We start from the raw sequence: 12,811 nt of genomic DNA on the forward strand, positions 1-12,811 counted from the left end.
GCCTCACAGAGGTGTCCTGTGCTTGCAGGCAGCAGGCTCAGCTGTGGTGGAAGTAGCATCCCAATATAAGGCTGGAAATCAACAAAGAAAGATGCGATGAGGATGGGATTTGAACCCATGCGTGCAGAGCACAATGGATTAGCAGTCCATCGCCTTAACCACTCGGCCACCTCATCTTCTTCTGCTGCATGTTTTTCATATGTCCCAAAGTCAACCCTGCCAGGAACCTTTCTGCAACTCACTGGTGTGCCAGGGACACAGGATGGGCAGATTTGGCCCGGCAGTGCTACTCTCACTCCTGTTCCCTGCAGTGCGGCTTCCTGGGGTGATCAGGGCCCCAAACACAGCCGGGGTGCAGCACCCCAGCCAAACATGGGGACAAGGTTGGGGGCAGCCCTGGCTCAGCTGCAGCCACTCACATGGGCAGCTGTCTCTGAGAGAAGGGCCTGTCCCCAACGCTGTCTCAGGGGCTCTGGTCTCTCCCAGCAGCTGGGATGAGCTGGGCTGTGCACAGCTGGCAAAGGGGCAGACACTTGCCTGTGGGGTTGAATGTCACACTCCCCTCTCTCTGACACTGAGAGCAATAGATCAGTCTGCAGCACCAGCCACAGGGCCTGAGGCAGGTGTCCATGTGGCTGTCCCACCCTGGAGCCCCTGGGGTCCCTGCTCAGCAGTGCCCACAGAAAGGCTGTTAAGAAATAACATAAGAACATCGCTGCCCTTACCCAGTCGATAAGGTGAACATAAGAACGGCCATACTGGGTCAGAGCAAAGGTCCATCTAGCCCAGTATCCTGTCTGCCGACAGTAGCCAGTGCCGGCTGCCCCAGAGGTGAACCGAAGACAACGGTCAAGCGATTTGTCTCTTGCCATCCGTCTCCCGCCTTCCACAAAAGGCCAGGGGCACCATCCCTTACCCCTTCCTGATAGCCATCTATGGACCTAACCTCCAAATATTTATCAAGCTCTTTTTTAAACTCTGTTCAAGTCCTGGCCTTCACAGCCTCCTCTGGAAAGGAGTTCCACAGGTTGACTGTGCCCTGTGTGAAGAAAAACTTTCTTTTATTAGTTTTGAACTTGCTACCCATTAATTTCATTTGGTGTCCTCTCCTTCTTTTAGTATGGGAACAAGTAAATAACTTTTCAGTGTCCACTTTCTCCCCTCCATTCATGATTGTATCTACCTCTATCATATCACCCCTCACTCTCCTCTTTTCTAGACTGAAAAGTCCCAGTCTCTGTCGCCTCTCCTCATGTGGGACCCCTTCCAAACCCTTTATCATTTAGTTGCCCTTTTCTGAACCTTTTCTAATGCCAATATATCTTTTCTGAGGTGAGGAGACCACATCTGCACACAGTACTCAAGACGTGGGGATACCATAGCTTTATAAAGGGGAAGTATGATAGTCTTATTTCACCCACTGCCATTTTCTCCCTCCCCTGCGTACAACACCACTTACAGCCGTGGAAGCTCACAGCTTTAGATCAGAGTTCGCATCCGGTGAGGAACTTTCTGTTGTGCCTGTCTCCCGCCAGAGAAATCCCCATGCAGCGATGGGCCGGGTGCAGCTCAGCGCCAGTCGAGCCAGTGTTAGCTCAGGGAAGGGTCACTGAGGAGCTGTTAATTCTACCCCTTTCTAAGGGTGGACATACCCCATTTAGAGACCATCCCCAGTTCAACTGAAGGGGCGCCAGATGCTCACTGCATCTGGAAAAGTTATGGGAAAACCAAAAGGAGCATCCATGTCACTTTTCCACTTTTCCCTAACCAACCAGACCCTGCATAACCGAGAGCAGCCTCAGCACGGCTCTCAGGTGTGCTCACCTGTCACAGCTCACTGGAGGCCTCAGCATCAGTGGCTTATCAAAGGGCAGCTATACCTGCATCTGTGTGGGTTGCTGTCATCATTGAGAGCATGAGAGAGTGCAGCCCACAGGAGTGTTTTGTTCTCACGAGTGCTTCCCAGAAGCTGAGTGCTTGAGTGGCCATCCAGGAGAAATTCAAATGCTGCCCAGCTGATTAGCAGAGCACCCACAGCCGGCAGCATGTGTTTTTCTTGGCGGTGCCCGTCCACACATGTCTCAGTGGACATAAAATTTGTTCTGCACATGGAAAGACAAAATTAAAATTAATGCCACCTCACTTCCTTGTCAGCCTTTCCCGTCCCTCCCCTCGGAAGGGCAAGTCATTTCCTACAGGGCTCATTCCCTCCCCCACACTCTGCTGTCTCTGCTCATGGCATCTCGCCCACAGGCTGCTCTGAACATGCTCACCAAGTGCCAGGCCTTGGGGTACGGCGGAGACGGGATCCTGAGTGTCGCTGTCCATCCTGATGCCGTGCAGACACACATGGGGAATTCTGGCTCTGACCAATTAGCGATCTCGCTGGGAGAGGCCAGTGGTAGCCACATGTTGGGGCAGATGTTCATTGTATGGGTAATGGTTATGTTGGAACCCATCCTGCCCTCCACCTCTGCCCTGCACGGAGGGATCGTGTCCCACTCAGAAGCCCTCAGGGATTCAGTGCTGTGCCCTGGGCTTCCAACCTCCTGCTGCCGCTTGCTTGGTTCCTCAAGCTGCTGGCATCCCAGAGTGAAGGTGAGCAGAGCTGCTGCTGTGAGGAGCAGGAGAGGGGGAGCTGGTCGTCATGCGCACCAGCGCGCAGGTACTTCCATGGGGGTGATATCTGTGATCTCCACCCAGTATCCTCATGTACCCAAAACCCAACTCCCAGCCGGGACCCTGGACCCCTTCTACAGCCCACTCCCTACCCAGAGCCTAAACCCACTCCAGCACCCCAGCTCAGAGCCTGGACCCCCATCCTCACACCCACCCCAGTCCTGAGCATCTTCCACACCCAGAGCTCCCTTCTGGCTGCCCAAATCCCTAATTTCCAGAACCTCCCTAAAGCCCAAACTCCCAGCCAGAGCCCTCACACTTCTGTACCCCAACCCTCTGTCCCAGCCCAGAGCCCTTCCCCCACTCAGACCCCTTGGCCGCACTCCCACCACATGAATTGTGTTATGTGCACCAGGGTGAAGGGGAGGAGTCACACGTCAGCTGCGTGTTGCACCCCCTCACCTCGACACACATAAGAAAATTCATGCCACTCAGGTGTGGGACAATTCAAGGGAATGCCAGCTGGACCCTGCCTGTGGGCCCCTGGTGTCCTGAGTCAGTCCCAGGGCAGGCTCCCCCCTAACTCTGCTTCCCCCCCGCAGGCTCTACTGACGGCGGAGGCGAGTGTCCGAGGGATGCTGCACGTGCTCTCCACGCTCTGCGAGAAGGACAATGGGGCCTTTGGGAACTGGGAAGGGGAAGTTCTTCCCTGGTGAGACGCTCCCAGCCCTGCTCCAGGAGCTCTGGGCCAGGCTGTTCCAGTGACCCTGCTGTCAGCTGTGCCTGTGTCCTCAATAAACCCACTGAGCTAACGCAGCAGCCCTGCCTGAGCCGGGCCTGCTCTGTCCTGTCCTGGGAGACACAGGCTGCGCCTGGGTGGAGCTGCCATGTGACCATTGGTTCCTCCCCGCACAGCCAAGGCGCAGAGCTGGCCTGTGAAGGAGGAGCTTTGGGTGGGTGGGTGTCTGGGAGGGGGTGGCTGAGGGTGGCAGCCGGGGTGAGGAGGACACCCAGGACCTCATTGTTGCAGAGAAGAGGGCCCAGGGAGAGCCCACGTGCAATGATACCACCTTTCCTGGACTCATGCAGTGTGTTGAATTAGCTGTGCCGACATATCCCAGCCGACACTCCCTAACCTGGGCCGAGAAGCACCTGTCCCCAAGGCAGGCAGGGGTCACTGGGACAGGGTGGCCAGGAACCTCTCCATACACTGGATCTCTCTCTCTCTTTATGTGTCTGTAAGAAAGGAGGATACTCTGGGCACAGCTGAGAGAGCCAAACCAGGGCAAATTGCTTCAAACTGGGTGTAGAGGTTGGGTCAGGCATGTGCGCTCCCTCTGGGGTGGAGCAGGCCACAAGACCTCTCCAAATCAAGGTACTGCCTGGTTCTGGGCAGACAGCAGTCTCCATGGGCCCCAGTCCCATTTAACAGGGCTGCAGGTGGGCAGTCAAGATAGAAGCCCCAGCCCTAGGGCAGTCCCTTAGTCAGACTCAGCCTCTACACAGCCAGTCTGTGTAGAAGCCCTGGGCCTGGGGCAGGGCTGGGCGGCGTTTAATCAGCCTCAGCAGCTTGTTAGCAGGGCGGGGCAGTCCAAACAATATAAGAGCCCTGGGGCAGGGGCAGGGCGGAGCGGTTCAAACAGTTTGCCAGTGGGTTTCCCCTGAAGCAGGGTACAGCACCAAGCACACCACCAAGGCACTCTGGGTTGGGAGAGGCAAAGGAGATGGGGAGGGGGCACAGGCACACCAGCTCTGGTCAGCGGGGATCCCCCAAAACACATCGACATGGGCTCTGATGGGGCGTTCCCCCGGCTGCTTCCTACCTCCACCTCCCTTGTCTCAAGGTCCCACGCCGTGTTATCTGGGAGGTTGGGCAGTTCTTTGTCGTCTGGGTAAGTCGCCGCCATCGGGTCTGGAAAGTCGGGCATGCCTACGTCATTGGGCTAGTGCAGTGACAGTAGAGCTGTAGGCTCAGGATGGTTCTGGACCCCTGGGTCGGTCTGGGATGCACAGGTAGCTGGCAGCCAGCAGATCAGGACCTTCCCTGGAGTGACTTCACAGAGGGGCAGAGAGCTCAGGTCAGTCCAGGACCTCTGAGTAGCAGGTAAGCAGGAGGGTCATCTCCACCTCTGGGGTCATGTCAAAGCAGCAGGTGGGCCCTTCTGGCCAATCAGCCACCTGGGTGTATGGTCTTTGTCTCCTGATTCCAGGACCTCAGCCAGACTCCTCTGCTTGGCGTAGAGGCCACCCTTTTAGTGAGCCCTGGGTCCTGTCATGAGCATGTCCTGTCTCCTGTGTCAGTCTCTGTGGGGCTGGGCGCAGGTGTTCTGGGCTCACCCACTGAGGCCTCCAGCAGGCGTCCCCTTCTGCTGGGGATGGGGGTGCAACACCCCTTTGCTACACAGGGCTACTTCCATCCCAGCACTGGGTGTTCTCCCCACATGGCACCAAATCAGTCACAAAGAGCACATCTGTTGCCAGCCTGGCCAGCAAGAAGTCACACAAGCAGTTTTCTTGCACACCCACCTTCCCTTGTGCCACAGCCCGTATCCTCCTCACCCAGACGTAAACCAATCTCACCAAATCCACCCAGGTTCTTCCAGTTCCAAAGGACCTGCCACAGCCCCAGGTCAAGGTACCCAGAAGGTCTTTCCCAAAAGAGCCCACTGGGCCAATCCTTTTGTGTTTATTAAGAAGAAGAAAGACGAGGTGGAGGGTAAAATTGCCAAAACAATCAAATTGCAGACCCCAGTCACAAAGTTTTTGACGCAGACTTGCAGCAGAAGTGGGGCAGGCTGCTGTCTTCAAAGTCTCTACAGCTGGCAGAGAACTATTTTCATCCCTTGACCACTGGGTTCTGGGCACAGCACACCTGTGCTATGCCGCTCCACTCAGCTGTGAAGGCTTTACCCAGCATGCAATCTGGTGAGTATCCTGCACTGACGCTGGCAGAGGGCAAGTATTCTGCTGGCGAGTGGCTTTGCAGCCATGTGGTGGTCCTGTGGCTGTTAACTGGAAAGACGGTGATTCAAGCGCACCCAGGAATGGTGCTATTAAGAGTCTGCTACTGACTACCTTTGTGTGAGTTTCCTTACAACTGGAAGCAGCCTTCCCTCTCAGCTTCTTACCCAAAAGAGCAGACTGTGCGAATACCGCACAATCTAAATTCGAAAGCTTTCTTCAGAAATAAGAAAGGGAGAAAATGTTGACAGTCAAATGGTGAGAGCCACCCAATTACCGACCCCAATTGCAAAAAATTTGTTGCAGGCTTGTAGAGCAGCAGAGTAAACTGCCAGCTGGCTGAAACAAGACTCTTACCACCACCTCCTCCTGTCTGAGCGTGGCTCAGAAGGCCTTTTGGACTCACTTTTAGTACATAGGTTCCACAAGAGAGGAGTTGAAATGAAGACCAAAGTGGAGGCGCCCACCTGCATTCTGGGGGCTCTTGTTCCCACAGGGGAGTGCACTAGGCTGAATAAATCAGTTTCCCAACCTTGGCCAGAAAAATCACATGAATATCTGAGAGGTGTCAGGCAAAAGGAGTAGCATTGTCCCCTTCAGTGGTGTAACATGGAAGATTCCTCACCTTCCTCCCCACATTCACTTCCAGGGGACGGAGAAAAGGTTTCTGCAGAACTATCTAGAATAAGAGCTTCTGTACTGCTTCCATCCAGTGGTCTAGCCATTGTGGGAGGGTAGCAGCCAATGAGCCTCAACCTCTGCAGCCCTCATCCCTTCCTTTCTCAGCCACCAGAGAACCAAGGCCACATCCGTGTTCCCTCGGACATTGCCCATCCTCGGGCTGGAGGAATTTCCTTTTGGGCGGAATGAATTTTTCATGGGTGACAGCAATGATGGTGTTGTGTAGATTTGCCTCATGGGTACAAATAAATATCTTTGTTGTAAATACATATTTGGAACAGCTCATAGGTAGGGAAGACAATCAGATTTAAGCAGCTGATAACTGACAAGGAGCAATGAGTCTGATGATTATTTCATATGATGTCATTCTAAAAAGAATATTAACGCCCCATTTCAGGACCTCTGTTTAATCACCCATTCTAACAGCTCCAGCTGTTAAACACACCCAGATGGGACACTCTGAAAATGGCTTGAGAAATAAATGACAGACTTGGCTATTCAGTAAAAGGTTAAAAATATGCCCCAGAGGAAACCCCTCCTCCCACAGACCACTAACTCTCCACTGCAGCTGCTCTCAGAAATGAAGCATCTGCCAAAGCACCGCATGCTACAGACCTCTGCAGTTCACAGAGTCACCCGTTACATGTACCTCACCTGCCCACGGAGCTTAACCAAGCTGAGTCCAGGGAGGGGACACAGCCCCCAGAACATGTGCAGAGGACACCAGGCACTACAAAGCCACAGGAACCTCCCTGTCCAGAGCAGCCAGGCCACTTAGTCAAGATGCCCCAAGGGCTCACCTAGAGCTGGAAACTGTCATTTTGGCATTATTAGCAGCACTGTCTGAACAGCTCAGCCAGCCAGCTGGTAGGAACGGGTCTTACAAGTGTCATCTTAGGAAAGGAGCCAGGGAGCTGCAGGGACATAGGGACTCAACAGTGAGGGGGCTGGGGCACAAATTTGGCATATAGTCAGGGGAATTAGCTCAAATGGTAGAGCGCTTGCTTCGCATGCAAGAGGTAGTGGGATCGATACCCACATTCTCCAATGACTACTCCATTTTCCACACTTTTCTTCCAAGGCAGTGTTAGAGCAGTGCCTCCTTCCTCCTCCTTCTCGGTGACCCCCCAGAAAGCTCTCAATGTACAGGGGGGGGATCTGTAGCTCGCTGAGCTGAGCTGTGTGCAAGGGCTCAAGAGAGCACTTTGAGCATCTCCTCTCCCACCTGGTGGGAACAGACACACGTTTGATGTGGAGGCTGGATATGAAAGAGGAGGCCGTGGCCATGGACTGCCTCTGCTGAGAGAAAGTGGTGATGCACACGTGAGCCATTTACCTCATAGGGAGATACCCCTGCAGTAGGTAGGAACAAGTTGCAGGTGTGTCATTTGGTGGGCAGGCTGAGTGCTGCATACACAGAGGTTCTGGAGTTGGGGTGGCAGCTGTGGGGTCTGCTCCTGTGGGCTCTGTGTCTGTGGGTAGGAGAGCAGACAGGGCAGCTGCTGGTCTAGGGCCCTGTGCTCTGGGTGAGCTGGGAGCAGCTGAGCTCAGCAGCAGGCAGCAGGCTGGGGTCCCTCCAGAGGAAGCACTTTGCAGCAGGTGGTGATGCTGTGACCCCTCTGGCAGGGAACATGGGCCTTGTTAGTGTCATTCTCAGGGCAGTGGGGGTAGGGGATAGGCAGGGTCTGAGGAAACACCCGGCAGGGGCCTAGGACAGGGGGTGAGGGGCAGCAGGGTCTGAGGGAATTCCTAGCCAGGGCTCAGGGCAGTGGGGAATGGGAGACACAGTCTGGGGCGGGGGGGGGGGAGCCAGGTTGGGGCTCAGGATGGTGGGGGGAGGGGGTTTGGGAATGCCCAGGTGGGATGCTGAGCTGTGGGGGAGGGACAGCGATCTCACTGCAGGGGTAATACTGTCCTTGCAACTGCCAGTTGCTCCTTTCTGAAAGCACCTCGGAGAAGCCTGGTCCTCTGTGGGTTGGCTGGCTTGTTTGGTTAACACTCAGCCCTTTGCTACCTCGGAGACAGCTTCAGGGTGCTGGTCTGTTCCCCTTTGCTTGACTGCTAGAGACAGCAAGGGCCAAAGATCAAGGAAAGAGGTTGAGTGGCTTGTAGGGAGCAGGCCAGAGTCCTGCTGAGAGGAGCTGGCAGGATGCAGATGCTTTGCTGGGTGTGGGGGAGGCTCTGCCCTTTACTCCCCTCACTCATTTACCATTCCAAATCCCCTGTCACTGGGGTGCTGGTGAGTGACAACCTGACTTGCAGTGCTGGGTGTCTTCTGAGCAGCTGCTGCTGTGCCTGTCACAGCCCTGGGTTCATAAGGGGGTTCTACACAGCAAAGCTATTTCAAAATAACTATCCCAGCGTCTACACAAGGCAACCGCTGCTTTGAAATAATTCAGAAATAAATTGGGGTTGGCTTATTTTGAAAGGCGTAAACCTCATTGTACGAGTAAGAGCAGCTCTTGGGAACAGGGGCTGCTAAGACAAGGACTGGAGCCCATTTTGAAATGAGCCGTAGTGCGTCCAATGGCTGCATCTGAAATAGGCTTCCTGTGTGTAGACGCTGTATTTGGAAATCTTGATCTTGCCGCTCACTGGTGCTGCAGCTCTCCCCAACACTTCCTACACCTCCCGCAATATCGACACAACAAATTAAGGCTGACAAAATTGACCTCAGCGCGGAGCCAGTGCAGTCGGTAGAACAGGTCTCTTTTTCATGTACAGCTGCACTGCACATTACAAGAGACTTTTCTGTGGCAGATGGCCTGGTAGCCCTGCTCCAGAGAAAAAGGCATTAGTGGCTCACAGACTGTTGCGCTTTCCAGCTCTGGGCCAAGGGAGCTGGAAGGAGAATCCTGATTCATTTACTGTGCGGTTCCATTGGGGATTGCAGAACCTTAAGCTGTTGTTTTCCTGCCTTCAATTTGCCCAGCACCAGCTGGATCAGACTCGACCTTCCCCACAGGGACGTCTGCCATCCAGCGCAGTTAGTGGTGGGGAAGGAGAACACGTCAAAGAGGCTTCTCCTCACGCTCATCTTCCTCACCCTGAATTCTCTCCCCAGCCTCCAGGGCAGAGCTCTCAAGAAAAAGACTCCCTGCAGCAAAGCCCTGGGGGGGACTCTGAGATGGCCCCTGTCCTGCAGCCTGTCCCACCTGGCCATTGTTCTGCACTGTCTGTGAGGTCATCACCTCCCCACCTCCTTTAACCAATCAGTGACTGCTCTGCAAAAGGCCCTTGTGATGTCACTGCCACACCCACCCCTGCTCTGCAGGGCTCATGTCCTGACCCCGGCAGCCCCTTGGGTGAACACACCCGAAGGCTCTGGAACAAAAGAGGTACATAAAAAAGAACCCAAATAATCTGTCTGTCTCTCTGTCTGTCTGACTGTCCGTCTGTGTCTCTCTTCAAAATGTTCTGCCCTGCCGGGATCTTTCTCATAGTTCTGGAATTGTTTCCTTGAATTCTGGGGCCCAGAGGTGTGTCACTGTGGAGTGAAGGGCACAACTCTGTCCCAGTACATAAAGGGAGAGGGACATGGATGGTTCTTAGCCAGGAGAGTGAGAGAGGGGAGCTCATACGCTGGGTGTCCCTAGTCTCTGTGTGCCAGAGATGTGTGGTGCAATGGAAAGCGGTCTGGCCTTCTAAGCTATGTCCAGAGGTTGGTGTCTGGTGTTTGCCACAAAGCAGAGTGGTTACCCTCGACTTCCTTTTCTGCAATGTCCCAGTTTCCCTGTGCTACATCTCTGGGGACTCCATACTGCCCACCATTAGATGCAACGCACTTCTGCTTAACACCAACTTCCACATCCTGAGATCTTTAATCTCTCTCAAGGTCACATCCCTTAGTGCCAGGTCGCAACCCTCACACACCAGGGTGGAAGCACCTGCTCCTGATGGGAGGCTCCATGTCACAGCACTACTGCTTTGGGATTTCCCAGACACTTCTTCCATCCAGCTCCCAAAGATCTCAGTTCAGCTCCGGTCGTGTCATTGACATGTCTTTTTTTGCCAACGTTCACACAGGCCCGTGTTTCCCAGCTGGTGTTCCGCAAAGTGACTGCCCTTCCCCAGGAGCCTCTGTGTTACCAGCTTCCATCTCTGACTTATAGCTCCATCTGCTCCTGCTAGCAATGAATCTCTCCTCCCTGCCTTTTCCTGCAGGTACAGCCAGAGCAATGGGGGGCGGATACCCTGGCACAGTTACCTTTTGGTTTCATTCATTCTGAGGATTGTAATTTGTTCCGGTCTCTGAATGTGTTTTGTGCCTCTGAGTGTTCAGTTCTTGATCTTCGATCTTTTTCATGGCCAATCTGAGCAGCAGGAAACATGTCAGGCTGCTGTTCCAGGTAAGAAACCCCTCATCCTCCAGACTCTGGCCTCTCTGGGAGTCCCAGGGTTAACTCATAAATGAGCCTTTTGGGGCAGAAGTCACTCCAGGGACCTCTCATCCTTTCATTCTCAAGGCAAGTTGTCACGATCATGAGGGTTAGCCAGCAGCCTGGAAGTAAAAGGATTAACCTCCTGAGCCAGGTGGGGTTGGCCTATAGGAATGGAGGTAAGAATTGAATTTTGGCTCCTCCCTCTTCTCTTCTCTGTCTTTTTCCTCCTTCTTCTTTCCAGCCATGAGGGAGAGAGACGCAGAATATCTCCCTCCAAGAACAGACCCTCCAATCTTCTGTGAGTCGGGTAAAGTTTAGATAGATCCGTTAGGCTTCATTGCTCTATGGTTTGGGAAGTGGGGTCTGATGTCTGTGCACTTTTTAGAAATGTTCTTTTACTCTCCTTGTAACTAAGTTCTAGGCCCATGGTGGAGACTCCCCATGTGTTTTACTTTGTGACTCTTCCATCTCGTCATGAGGCTTGCAGCACAAATATTGTTGTAATAATAAAAGTTCTTCCTTTTTCTTTTTATTAACCTGGTATTGGTTAATGTTTGTGTCCTGGTTCTTACTTTTGGGGCTGAGATTTCCCACGTCGTCTCTGCCCGGTTTCCTTATTATTACTTGGCTGGTGGCAGCGAATTTTATCCCCAAAGTCTAAGGTTTTTAGAATTTTTGGAGGGAAGTTTATACCAAAACCTGGTAGATAAGGTCTTGGAGGTACTTTTGATGGGCCCCACTTCTCCATTTCTCTTCCTAGAGTGGGGAAGGAGCCATGAAACAAGTTTCTAACCCCTGGCTGTGGGGTTGGTGTTCGCATGGCTCACTCATGTCTTTCTTTGGGGGCTTTGGGCCAAGGCCTGGGGCTCTGCAGCTGGGAACTTTTCTGAGATGTGTTGGCCCTTTCTGCAGCCCCCACTGTGGGAGGGCTTTGCCTGGTCCTGGGCTGGGTTCTTTTCTGGGGCTTCCAGCAGCTCTGCCCCTGCCATTTGAATGTATCTTGGTCAGAGACACAGGCTTCTTCCTGTGCCTGCGGTGGGCCCTGATGCTGCTGGACGAGCGTGATGAAGCCAAAGTGCTGTGAGCTCAGTCTGAACCAAGTGGCCTTTGTGTGTTAGATTCCTGAGCCCCCCGGCTTTGGGCCTGGTTCTCCTGCCCAGCACAGGCCACTGTGAGCAGGGCCCTGCATATCTGTGATGTACAGTACCCTCGTGTGTTCAATGGATCAGAACCCTGAGCTTTGCAGGCTGGGAACTGATCTCAGCTGAAGGATAGGTTTGCTCAGTGCTGGTACATTGGCAGAGGAAAATGATAAGTGTTTAAATCTATTTCAAACATCCAGGGAAAACCCCAAATGGACTGGAGATGAAGATCTATTTCCCTTAAGACAACCATCTGTGAAGGAGCACCTGGGACTTTTTCATCTGCAGTCAAATGCTCCAGCCACGAAGCTGTACTCTATACCAGTGGAAAATGGTAAAAATTCACCACAGAATCTCAGCTGTGTTCCTCTGACCCTCCCCTGCAATGCCATCCACCTGTGTGGCATTTGCCATGACACCTGGATGGGCCAACCTGGAGAAAGTGGTGGTGAGAGGGCCTAAGAGCTGCCTTTCACTCACTCATCGGGTTGAGCAGTGGACTTTTGGGAACACTCAACAAGATCTGTGAAGTTGCCTGGATCATAATGGGCACAATGGGGTCTTTATTCCTCCCCTTGCTCAGGAAGAGCAAGAGAAGAAAGGCAGAGCATGCTAGCGCCTTGGTGTCCCAATAGTGCCAAAAATATCCTTTCCACGAGCATTTGCCAGCAGCAAGGCCCCACGCAGTCACTAATTGCTCTCTGGCCAAAGTTTGGAAAAGCTCTGCTGAAGCTTGAGATTGAACCAAGGACCTTTAGATTTTCAGTCTAATGCTCTCCCAACTGAGCTACTTCCGCAGCTGTTTGTGAGGTTTTCAGGCCATCACCTCAAATTGGAGATGTTTTTCTCAGCTATTGATGTGATCGCAAGTGTCCTTGGGAGGCAGGAGGAATGTTGGCAGCTTCCTTCAGCTTGAGTTCCTCTTTTGCCCCATTTCTGCCTTACTTCCTGGGTTCACCCAGTGACCGCAGGGGACGGCAGGATACTGATGGCAAGGAAGGAGATGGGATTTGACTCTTTTGCCAC

At 53.3% G+C, this 12,811-nt stretch overlaps 3 non-coding genes across 3 annotated transcripts; 1 reads left to right on the forward strand and 2 right to left on the reverse strand.

Moving 5' to 3' along the window:
* Window positions 1-94: 94 nt before the first annotated feature.
* On the reverse strand, window positions 95-176 carry TRNAS-GCU (transfer RNA serine (anticodon GCU)). Its single transcript has one exon. It is a non-coding gene; the product is annotated as a tRNA-Ser (tRNA).
* A 7,059-nt stretch (window positions 177-7,235) lies between these two features.
* Window positions 7,236-7,308, forward strand: TRNAA-CGC (transfer RNA alanine (anticodon CGC)). Its single transcript has one exon. It is a non-coding gene; the product is annotated as a tRNA-Ala (tRNA).
* A 5,201-nt stretch (window positions 7,309-12,509) lies between these two features.
* Window positions 12,510-12,582, reverse strand: TRNAF-GAA (transfer RNA phenylalanine (anticodon GAA)). Its single transcript has one exon. It is a non-coding gene; the product is annotated as a tRNA-Phe (tRNA).
* Between the last annotated feature and the right edge of the window lie 229 nt (window positions 12,583-12,811).

This window comes from Carettochelys insculpta, chromosome 33 (genome assembly GCF_033958435.1).
Source record: "Carettochelys insculpta isolate YL-2023 chromosome 33, ASM3395843v1, whole genome shotgun sequence".
NCBI lineage: Eukaryota > Metazoa > Chordata > Testudines > Carettochelyidae > Carettochelys > Carettochelys insculpta.